The 12,518-nt window shown below is 41.8% G+C and overlaps 1 protein-coding gene across 3 annotated transcripts in view; it reads right to left on the minus strand.

Annotated features, from left to right (window-relative positions):
* ERI3 (ERI1 exoribonuclease family member 3) overlaps positions 1 to 12,518 on the minus strand; it is a 322,133-nt gene that overhangs the window by 197,975 nt on the left and 111,640 nt on the right. The gene's annotated exons all lie outside the window — the stretch shown is intronic.

The following is a 12,518-nucleotide window of genomic DNA, read 5'->3' on the forward strand; positions in this document are numbered from 1 at the left end:
TCAAGCCCCATAAGCCCTAGCCATTTGGGCCAATGGCTAGGGATGATGGGTTCTGTAATCTAGGAACACCGAATAGTAGACTCTGATCTAGAGGGTCAGAGGTTCCCCATCTCTAGTCTCGAATGTATACTACAGACAAGAACTGTTGTATGCTTAGGATGCCAAACAGTTCCAATAGGAGCTTGCTTAATACAGAGGCATTTTAAAAGAAAGAGTGAGAATGCCTCCATAGCATCATCATAGGCAGATGATCAATATCTTTCAATGCTACATAGTTCTCTTCCAAAATGTTGTCATGCCCAGCCTAGAGGACGGCTTGGAGGACTCAGAGGATGAGCTAGAGCCCCTGGGACCTGAACCTGTAATGGAGGAGCCAGAGCCCCTGGGGCTTGAACCTGTAATGGAGGAGCCAGAGGCTGGCCCTAGTTCTGCTGGAGCAGAGTCTGTGGCCCCTCCAGAGGTTCAGCAGTCAAGTTTGCCTGGTGCCGAGACTGTGAACATGGAGGAGGATCTGGGCAGTGTGCCTACCTTCAATGAGCGTCGAGCAGAAAGAGAGGGCCTTCAAAGATCTCGGAGGCTTTATCAGAAGCGTCTTCGTAATCAGACACAGCTGAAGGCCGGCTCCTTGCCTTCTTAAGCACCTGGAGCATGTGTGGTTCTTTGCCAGTGGATATCTGACTCTTTTAGAGGAAAGACTCTGTCTCTGGCTCCTTTGGCTTCTTGTCTTGACTACCCGGAAACCTTGACCTTGGACTGCCTATCTGTTGCCCTGAACCTCGGACCGTCTGACAATTCTCTTGGTAATCCCTTTTGGTAGAACTACTGTGAATCTCCAGGACTGTGTAGCTTACACTGACTTTGCTGTGCTGGGAGGGGGTTTGTTTGTTTGAGAACTAGCTGCCTTATCAGCCCTTTGGCTGCTTTCCCGGACAAATGTGGTGTTTGCGCATTGTACTATGACTTTGGAGACCAGGGTTCAAATCCCAACTTGGCCATGGAAACCCACTGGGTGGCCTTGGGCACATCACTCTCTCAGCCTCAGGGGGAGGCAAAGGCAAACCTACTCTGAACAAATCTTCCGAAGAAAACCTCATGATAGGTTCATCTTAGGGTCTCAGACTTGAAGACACACAACAATAACAACAACAACAACAACAACAACCAACAAGGCATCATTTCTAAAAAAACAGGGCACAAAACACAATGAAAATGGATGGAAAACAGTCCACTGACGAAATGAATACTGAAAAAAGGCAACTCGAAGAACATGATGAGTTCATAATGAAGACAATGTACGATGCAGATGTTTCAAAAAATATGATGAAGGTTACTTAAACTACTGTCAGGGCAAAAACTGGGCAAAAATACCGGTTTTCTTCCCCAGATGTTGTTATCAAAGTGGACAAAATAGAGGTGAGGGGACTGACAGATGTTTGGACTGAGTATGTTCATGAGATGAGCAAGTTTTTCACTAGAGCCCTAGAATGGGTAGGTAAAGTGTGGAACATGGCCGCATGGAGACCCAAGAGACATTTTTGTAGTTCCCCGGAGCTCTAAATTGTTTTGCTCTGAAATGCCCAAAAATAATCTCTATGGAGTATAGAAGGCATTTTCATCATGTTTGGAAAACCAGTGAACATACCCCTCAAGGTCAAAGTCACACTTTGATAAACTTTTCCCAAAAAAACAAAACAACAAAATCCATTTTGCCTCAGAATATCCGAAAATGGCCTTTAGGGGCCGAAACAGATCCTGCTATCCTCTTGCAGGAAATAATGCAGTTCAACACCTGTTTAACTGCCATGGTTCCATAAATGGAATCCTGGGATCTGTAGTTTGCAATGGCACAAAGCTCTCTGATAGAGAAGACTAAATATCTCACAAAACTACAAATACCAGAATTCCATAGCACTGAGCCATGGCAGTTAAAGTGGTATCAAATTGCATTAATTTTGCAGTGTAGATGCAGGCCTACTTCCTTTTTTTCCCCTCTCCAATTATCGCCATCCCAGTACCTTAGTGAATATGGATTGCAAATGACTCCTCTGTGTGAAGTTTTATATTTGGCATTATAAAAGAAATATCAATCGTAAAAGAAAGAATAAGGAACTAGAATATAGTCAATTGATCACAACCACTGCTATTCAAAAGTCACAAAAACAATATACAGTGTTTTCATGAGATCATCTCCGGTAGAAGAGTTATGGTTTGAAGCTACTCTTTTCAGGTAAATATGCAGAATTTATCTAAGAAGTAATCTTTCCAAAGTAAAGTAAGAGAGAAATTGACAAGCCTATACAGTCATTCACAAATTATGTTGGTGGCCCAGTGTTTGCACCTGGATCCAAAGATACCAAGTTTACAAGATCATCACACAAGCAGATTGTCAGAGCAAAGCACAAGCTTCACAGCTAAGGTGCAAGTGCTGAACATGCAGAGATATACTTAGGATGCCAAACACTATAACAATCAGAAGGCGAAAAAACCCAATACCCTGGCAAAAGGGGGCATAACACTGAAGAGAGAGATCTCCAACTGTAAGAACCTGGATTTATCAGTCAACAGTCACAAAAACTCTCAGCACCTCCACCTTGCCTTTTACTATTGGAGGGGCAAAGAATGGGCAATGGAGCCTTTATTTTGGAAATTAGATTCATTTGTCCCCAATCAATTTGATTGATTTGGGGTAGTTTACAGGTCATATGCTTATTAATGCTTTGCTAAAGATTTTTGGAGATGCTTTGAATGCTGGATTGGGTATGAATGAGGCTAACTTAGGACAGACCAAAAATTAATTAAATAAGTGATTAATAGATCCATTTACACATGATAATTACTGCAATCCAAGCAATTGGATATGCAAATTAGGCATGCACTTTGCACCCAGCACTTTGTTGCAAACTATTTTCTGTGAGCAGAGACTCTACAAAGAAGACATGAGATGGGATCAGGCTAGGCAGGGCATTTTTCTTGGTGTTAGTAATACTCCATCTGGGGAGAAGAACTCCATTATAATGTCAGTTTGCAGAAAGCAAAAGACCTCATTAGTAACAGCAAAATTTGTTGTCCTCTTGCAGGGATTTTCACAAGCTCAAGTAAGGAGACAGTGACACTGGTTGGTGTGGTGATGGGGAAATGAAAGTAAGAAGTAGGCAAAATATGCACTGCCATTACTGCCAGATTTCCTAAAACCTGGCTTTTCCCCTTAATGTAATTAATAGATACACATGGTAAATGTGCATTTACTCCATATTTATATATCTACAAGTTTTGCTGGATTAATTATCTTCCTTCAATATTGATTGTATTCCGCCACCCAAACTAATGGATGTGGGAACAAGCCATCACATTATGCCATGCCAAGGAAGATCTCAGTAACATCTTTCTGTGTACATATACCGTATTTGTACATGTTGTACCCCGCCTCAAGCAGAGGCAGTTAGGAAATAAAAATTGTTTTTGTTGTTTTACAGGAACATGACTTCTCCAAGGCATACCATACCAGGATTCAAATTAGCCTCATCTTAAAGGAGAGAGGTGACCTGTACTCCTGTTGCCATAATAATCACCCTCCAATAAAAGAATCAATAGATCATGGACTTAGCAACCTGTTGACTTCTCAAATGATTCATCTTGATCCAGTCCTACCACTTGGAAATAGAACTCCTGAAATCATCAACTGAAAGATCTGTTCCTAAGCAGGCTACTGCTTGCACAAAAGGAGCTACCAAAACACAGAAATAAGAGGCAAGTTCTCATGACACAGGGATATAAAAAATTGAGTTTTCCAAGGATCTGTGCTTTATAAACAAGTGACCTGGGCTGAGCACTGAGGTGGCTAAGTGTGTTGAATACATCAAATTAAAAATGAAAAGGGATTGAAAAGGCTTCAAAATGACTTCTCCAGATTGAATAAATGGGACATACAACGATATATGCAGATCAATGTAAGAAAATGTGAGGTGATGCACACTGAGAAAACCCTGCCCCCTCCCCCCCAATTTCACATGTATACTGGTTTGACCTAGGAAAAAAATGTTGGGACTGTGGTAGAGGATCAACAACAACAAAATACAAAATCACTGACTGATTATGATGCAGCTATGAAAAAAGCAAACTGCATGCTAAGGATTAACAGAAAAAGGACTGAACATAAAACTACCATTGGCCTGTTACAGACAGCCAAAATAAAGCTGCTTCAAGTCACAGTGGAGGTATGGTGTTTCAATGATGCATGTGTCCGAAGAGTCCAGAAGCCACACCAAAGCCACGATCCAGTCCTTAGGGCTGGAGCGGGGCTTTGGTGCAACTTCTGGACTCTTAGGACACATACATCATTGAAACACCATACCTCCACTGTGACTCGAAGCAGTTTTATTTTGGCTGTCTGTAACAGGCCATTATCACAGTGCTTTAACACATATCTAGCATGAGACCACACTTGGATCACTGCATACAATTTCGATTGCCAGTCTTAGAAAATAAATATTGTAGAGATGTAAAGAGTATTTTTTTAAAAAGGCTGAAGCAACTATGGGAAAAGGTTATAGTGTTTGAGGCTTATTGGGTTTTTTTTAAAGGGTAAGGATTGTGACACAATAAAAGGAAAATGGACAAAAATATCCTCCCCATATAATATTAAAATGTATGGGTGGGAGTTTCAGGTGGACAGATAAAAAGGGAAGGAATTTTCCACCTGGTGCCTTCTTAAACTATGAGATTTGTTACTACAATGTATGGTATTCAGAAGGTTTTAAAGGGGGGTTAGATATATACATCGATAGTGGAGGTATCACTGTATATATACCCCACTCACTTCCATGCCAGCATTCTCTGAAGATGTGAGCCACAGATGCTGGCGGAACATCAGGAATAAACTGTTGGGATATAGAGGCCTGAGAAAATGCACAATGTGGTATTAAATAGTGACTGGACAACAAAGGGTCATTGCCAGCCATGATGACAAGGCATTTTTCCACCAGTGCTGAGTCATAGGAAATGACATCAGAGATGGTGGTCACCAAGTGCAGTGAAGTGCTGCAAAAGGCTACAAAAGTGCAAAGTCACCCTGGACAGGGGGACAGAGATCATTGTGACACAGAAGGAAGAGGCAGGGCCAAATGACCACATGGAGCCCTGGCTATAAAAGGGGTGTGCCTCAAGTCACAGTGTGGGTCGCTGTGGGTTGTTGTGATAGTGGATGGTGGACCGTGTTGGAGTTGTATGACAGCATTGTATATAGTGGAACTTCTGAAGAATAAATGCCTGTTAGTGAGACATCTGTCTGCAGTATCTCTTCAGTGACACTGAAGGAGAGGTGTTTCTCCAGCTTACAAGCAGCTGCTTGCATCACAGAAGGTGGAGACTCTGGTGCCAGACGCTGACTGCACAAACCACGCTAACATAAACTCTTCCAGAACACGGCCACATAGCCCGAAAAACCTCCAAAAAACTATCGCCTTTTGTTGTTGTTGTTGTTGTGTGCCTCAGAGTCATTTTTGAATTATGGTGACCCTAAGGAAAACTTATAGGATTTTCTTGGCAAATTTCTTCAGAGAGATTTACAATTGCCATTCCCTGAGCTGAGAGTGTGACTTGCCCAAGGTCACCCAGTGGGATTACATGGCCAAGCCGGGATGAGAACCCTGGTCTCCAGAGTCATAGTCCAACACTCAAGCCACTACACGAAGCTGGCTCTCATCACTGCCTAGTACTTCACAATACTTTTACAACAGCTGGCTTTGATATGGTTTTTATGGTTTTAAATTGCGACTGAATTTTTATTGTCAAGTTTTAATGTTATGTATATATCGTGTTGTTATTTTTCATTATTGTATTTGTATTCTTTGTTGTGCACCGCTTTGATCAGTTTTGGAAAAGCGGTATATAAATAAATTTTATTATTATTTATTAACACCTCCAAGATCAGAGACAGCAAACCAGTTCTGAATGCTGTTTGATTGGAGAAAGGACAAGAAATGTCTCTTCCTTTTGCATTCTGCTTTATGGCCTCTGCAACAGGTACTAGGCTGGAAGCAAAAAGTAATCATCAATTTTTTACTCTGAAGCCATAATACCTAGAAAATAAAATTCCAAAACCAAATAAAAGTCACTCTGCTCTCTGTTAAATTCCAGACTACCTTCATGTGAGAGAGAGCTTTTAGAATGCATACAACACTCTAGCCACAGTGAAAGGCTAGCAAAAGGAAAGGTATACAAATTGAAGGCAAAATCACATGGTTTGCTTTCTTCCTTTGAAGCCTGCTCTCCTTTCTTCCAGCTAGGACACGAGAGCCCAGCTTGGCGGTGATAAACAGCTATGCTTTGGTTATCACTTTCCTTAAGTTGAAGAGAAGCAGCTAGTGATGGATGGACAGGAATTTGGTTATCAGGCAAGGCTGTCAGCCAGAGTTGCAGATAGTACACACACATTTAGAAGGGCATCATTATGCAATGGCAAGGAGCTAAAATATGGCCAAGAGTATTAAAAGAATGAAAGAACAGGGTTTGGGGGGGGGGGGGATAGCAAATTGAGCAACAATAAAGGAGTGCTAGGCAAGGACATTATCGGCCTAGTGACACCTTTTATCTCTGCCTGGTTAGTGAGAGAAGGGCACAAATTGGTCCTTCCTCCACCATTGTATCCTCTTGTACAAACAGAGGCAGATAAAATGTGTCACTGTGTGATAGCATATCAATTTAACCCTAATTATCTAGGGGGTCACACTAAGAAATAAGGGTTTCACATTTCAACAGGTCCCTCTATTTCCTCTATGGAGGAGCCACATTAATAAAATGGGGGGAGTGAAGATAAAAAGAAAAGAGGGGGGTCTGTAATTGAATCCAGTCACTCAGGTGGTCTGAGTGTATAAAAAATTAATGTGCCAAGTCTTCCAACTAAGCAGACAGTTAATGTCATTTTGCTTCTGGGTTCAGAAAGTCAGAATCCCAAGGAAACAGCCATTTCCAACATGCTGGATTTATTGATATTGAGGTTGCTGCTTTTAGAAAAATCTTATCCCTTGGAAAAAAAATGGGGAAAACATTAAATCTTGAGACTCACAGACTTGGTCACGGGCATTAACAGAAGCCAATACATTGTCATTTTTGGAAAATATGCAGAAAACCTTGTCAATGCAGCTTCAGTAAAAAATCTTCCACACAAACAGTGATGCAAAGTCATACAAGGAAGGGAACCACAGACCTATACCTTCTTGGTTAGAAAATCTGATTGAAAATCTGTTTGATTTTTTATTTGTTTTTTAATTTAAAATATTTTTATTATCATCCTGTAAGAAAATAATAACTAACGGAGCCTTGCAGGAAAGGCATTGAATTGCATACACACTATGTGAAAAAGGATGTGGCAGGTAAAGGAGAAAGCAGAATGACACAGTCTGTTTCTATACCTAAGAGGAAAACCATGCATTCCTCCTTCTATTTATGCACTACAAAAGAGAGGAAACAAAAAACATGGCCATATATGCCTTCAAGCTTACTAAACTGCGGATCTGTTTGGAAAATTTAGGAGCCATAACTATGTGAGAAGTACACAGTACCCAAAATTCACTGCTATGCCTTAATCCAAGAATAATTTGCCACCTCAAGACACAGGCACAGCTATTATTCCAGAATTATACTTTGGAAGATCATGGGAAACTCTCAGTGAGAAAAAATCATGACTTACTTGGTACAATCAGCTGATAAATGGAGGTACAAGATACGGCTTTTAAGAAAATGAAGATTTTAAAAAATCTAGTGCAGTGGAGTGGAATTACTCAGTACAAGTGGCTCTACCTTGATATTCATTGCTGTGCATATTTAGTATGCATCTAAGCACTAAAGTTTAGGCCCTGATAACCTGATTTCAGATGTTACTAAGCCTCACACACAAACAGAGAAAATCTAAGGTTTACAGGTGAGAAGTCACCTATGCTCTTCTAGATATGTGTTAGAGCTGCTCTCTAACAGCTTGGCAGCATATTCCAAGCTTACTGCAAGTCTTCAACAATTGACAGTGTGGTCAAAGAGCCAGTTTACACTCTCCTGAATTGTTTTACTTTAACTGTGGAGCTCTGCTACAATACTCTCTATCAGGCCACCTACATTTTGTTCCTTTATCCGTATGGCAGACTTCATTACTTTCCTGGCATCATCTTAGTAGTGTCCAGCCAGCCAGAGGAGATGTCTGTTTTTCACATTGGCTAATGGCTACAAGAAGAAGCAATATGCTTGCTGTTAGTGCTGGAACCAACATTGTGCTTCCTTTTCATACTAACTTGTGCCTAGTCTCCCTATATGTCATAGAACAGCCAATCAGTATGATGTATTTCAGTCTCATACACCCATGTGCATGAATCATAGAATAATAGAGTTGGAAGAGACCGTAAGGGTCATCCAGTCCAACCCCCTGCCATGCAGGAAATCCAAATCAAAGCATCCCCGTCAGATGGCCATCCGGCCTCTGTTTAAAGACCTCCACCTAAGAAAAAGGAAATGAAAAGCACAACACATGACTTGTCTGTTGGTTGTCCAAGAACACTAACAAACTGTGGCTTTTAAGGGTCTGAAGAGAACTGCATCTTTCTCTCTCTCTCTTCTACCACTGAATAAGAGTCACTTAAGCAAACAGGTCAAAGACCTATGGGTTTTGCTGTTTAAACATTTTGCAGGAGGATTCTCAAACAAGGTTACTACCAAATAATCTCCAGAAAGTTTGGCAGTTAACTCAGAACTCTGCTATTCCATGCAATCTCTTCCTGTACAAATAATGCCCACAACTTCAGGTGAGGATCAGCAATTCACTAATGACATCAATAAGTCACTACCTCAGCCAATCTACTCGGGCTTCCTCAAGCATATCTCTCACACACTCAAACTCCCTATACTTCTACTTCTATAAAAATTCATAACATACATCTTTGCTAAAGAATGCCCCACTCATAGTGCCCTACTGAAACAAGATTTGTCTCCTTACTGTTACATGGAATGCCATTTCTTCCATGAACAGTACTCCTTGCTTCTCTTCATCACCTCCAGCAATAAAGGAGTCAGCTAGCTCCTTCTCCCACACTCCTCCCCATTCATGAGCCACCAACAACAAATTCAGAGTTGGGCATCACAAAGCCATTAATGGCAATAGCATTAGTGCACAACATGAAGGTCACTGAAAGTTTTCCATACAAATGCCAACCTGTCACCTCTAGATATTAATGAGGGCTGACCAGCAGCAAAAATGCATCCATGCTCCATTAGTAACAAGACAGACATATTATAATAAGAAAAGGGAAAGCATACATCATGGCTGAATCACACACTAACCAAATTTCAGGGTCACAGGTGCTGCTGTGAAGGATTTTAGTGTACAAGTTCAGTCACACTCTACCACATTACCCAGCAAAGTAACCATTTCCACACAAAATGTTATCTGCATTGGACAGAGATCCCTGTTTTAACCATCTTTTCACACAGATTGATTATTCAAAGATAACTTTTAATTGTAGCATATTTTCTAAAGGCTGCTTTACTCTATTTTATGTATAGTATATTCCATCTATTTGTATACTGCCCAGAGTTATTATTAAATAAGAAATTCATTATAAAAATATAAGAAAAAAAAGTGAAAGATATTAGTGGCTTAAGATTTAGACTATGGAATTCCTGTGGCCATTTCTGCATGTGCAGAAAGGCACTTTTTTCTCCTACAACAAGTGTGTGGTCGCCAATGCTGTTCAATATCTAAAAATATAATCATAATCTTTAATACCTCCTGGAAGGGCAATTTGACATGTAAACAAAAGCACAGGGAACAAAGGCCTTAATTTAAATGAGAAACAATAGGAGTCCTTCCACAGCAGCACCAACACATTCAGCAGTAGTGCTGGATGGTTCTGATGCCAGTAGGGTTTTTTTAGGCGATGACAATGAAGTGCCTCAATCCAGAGGTTGTCCCCACCCCTCTAGGCTGCTCTAGAGGGACTTGGTTTTATCTTTTTCATCAAAGACGTTCTGCATCCAAAATGCAATGTCTACTTCCAGAGGGCTGACTAGACCCCAAGAGATGAAGCATCTCCTACCAACACCTCACCAAAATTGTAAAATTCATTTTAAGTTAAAAAAATATGCTGGAGAACCAGAGTGTCTCTAAATCAGCATCCTGCATCCCAAAAATGAATATCAAAAATAATTTTGAAAGTTTACACAAATCAAGTTGAACAGATAGCCTCTCCAGTAAAGGGTCAAACACTTCCAGAAAATACAGCACAGAGGCAAAGTGCAGAAGAGTTAAGCAGGAAAGCTGCAGAGTTATCTGTGACACAGCAGGCAAACCTTGCCCTGTTCCATGTTCTCAGCATACTTTCTCCTCCCATGTTCTCCGCAACATATTCCCAGCTGTTGTCAGCAAAAGCGGCCATCAGCAGCCATCTTTGGCATTTGGAGCCAAAGAAGGAATGATTTGTTTTGTTCTTTATATGTGCTAAGAGAAAAGAACAACCATCCCAGAGCTGGCTGCCATTAGCATGTGTTCTTCCAGAGAGAAACCTCCAGAGCAAAGGACAAGTGCAGCAATTAGAATGCAGGGGGAGGGGGGGAAGAAGGCAGGAGCTGTTTAACTGCACAACCCAGAGGTCAGTGCATCTGACTCTTAACACCTCCATAAATATTACATGAGTTTAGCAAGAGGGGAGATTTTTTAAACCACCCTGAATGCTTCCCTTCCCTTGACCCTTCCCCTCATCCTTCCATTCATCATACAGCTCAACATGTGAGCTACACTATTTCCCCTTTCAAAAGTCACAGAATGCTTTGAGTAAAAAACTACTGCCCTATCATTAATATCCAGTATTTGAGAAAGGTGCTTAAACTTGGTGTGGCTGGGCACTTTCAGATGATCCTGGAGGAAACAGATTATCTGGACCTTTTCCGTCTGGTTTCAGGCCAGGGTATCTCAGGGAACTGCAATAGTTTTGGTTTCTTTGACTGATGGCCTATTCTGTGAGGATGATGGGGAAGGGTGCTGATTCTCTTGGATTTCTCAGCAGCTTTTGGGAATGGCAGTTTACTGGACTAGATCTGGGAGATGGGAAAAAGAAGCACTATGTATTTTACAGTGGTTCCATTCATAACTGCAAAGTCGGTTCTACAGAATGTCATTGGTGACACCTTCTCAGCCCCATGGTCACTGTGTTGTGCGATGCTACAGTTCAATCTCGTCGCCAATGCTGTTCAATATCTGTATGGGGCTGCTGGGAGAGGTCATCAGGAGTTTTTGGATTGGGTGCCATCAGTATGCTGCTAACACTCAGATGGCCTTGTGACTGGAAGATGCTGGCGCTGTGGCGGTGCTAGAGCCGTGCCTTGATGCTGGAAAAGATGGATAAACTGAGTCTGAATCCTGATAGAACAGAGCTTTGTGGACTGGTGATTCTCAAGTCCAAAAATTGGGTAGGTTACCAGATCTGGATGGGATTGTACTCCTCTCTGAAGGAGCAGATGCATAGTCTCGGTATACTGTACTCCTAGGTCCATCCTTGCCACTGGAGGCCCAAATTGATTCAGTGGCTCAGAGTGCTTTGGGCCATCTTCAACTGGTCTGCCAGCTACAGCCTTTCCTGGACAGGAATAAGTTAGCCACAGTAGTCCATGCACTGGTAATTTCCCAATTAGACTACTATAACCCACTCTACATGGAGCTGCTTTTGAAGATGACATGGAAACTGCAGCTAGTGCAAAATACAGCAGCTAGACTGCTCACTGGAATTCTATTCCAGATATCATATAACATCAGTTCTGAAGGAACCTCCAACTTGTTCTCTTGGTCCTATTCTCTCCCTTCTCCTAATCTCTATAGCCCCTTCTCTTCTGCCCTCGCTCCTCTATATCTTTAATCCCTCTCTCTCTGTGGGTTCCTTCCCTTTGGACTTCAAACATGCTCTCGTTTCCCCAATTCTGAAGAAACCGTCTCTCGACCTCTCTTCTTTGTCTAGCTATCGTCCAATTTCTCTTTTTCCTTTTCTTTCTAAGGTCCTGGAACGGGTTGTTTATTCTCGCTGTATTGAGTTTCTTGAAGCCAACTCCATCCTGAACCCTTTCCAGTCTGGCTTCCGCCCACGGCACTCTACAGAGACAGCCCTCACCAAGATCTCAAATGATCTCTTGCGGCCAAGGTGAACGGCCTCTACTCTATTCTCATTCTTCTTGATTTGTCTGCAGCCTTCGACACTGTGGATCACTGTCTCCTGGTTGATCTACTTTCTGACCTTGGGTTCTCCGACTCTGCTCTCAACTGGTTTAAATCTTACTTGTCAGATAGATCTTTAGTAGTGGTCACGGGTGGTCAGACTTTGTCCTCTGTTCCCCTATCTGTTGGAGTTCCCAAGGGCTCTGTCTTGGGTCCCCTTTTGTTCTCTCTATGCACACTGTCCCTAGGTAAACTTATCAGTTCTTTTGGTTTCTCCTATCATCTGTACGCCAATGACACTCAGCTGTATCTCCCCACCCCTGACCTTTCGACGGGG

Source organism: Sceloporus occidentalis, unplaced genomic scaffold, assembly GCF_023333645.1.
Source record: "Sceloporus occidentalis isolate IW3139 unplaced genomic scaffold, rSceOcc1.0.p SCAF_3, whole genome shotgun sequence".
Lineage (NCBI taxonomy): Eukaryota > Metazoa > Chordata > Lepidosauria > Squamata > Phrynosomatidae > Sceloporus > Sceloporus occidentalis.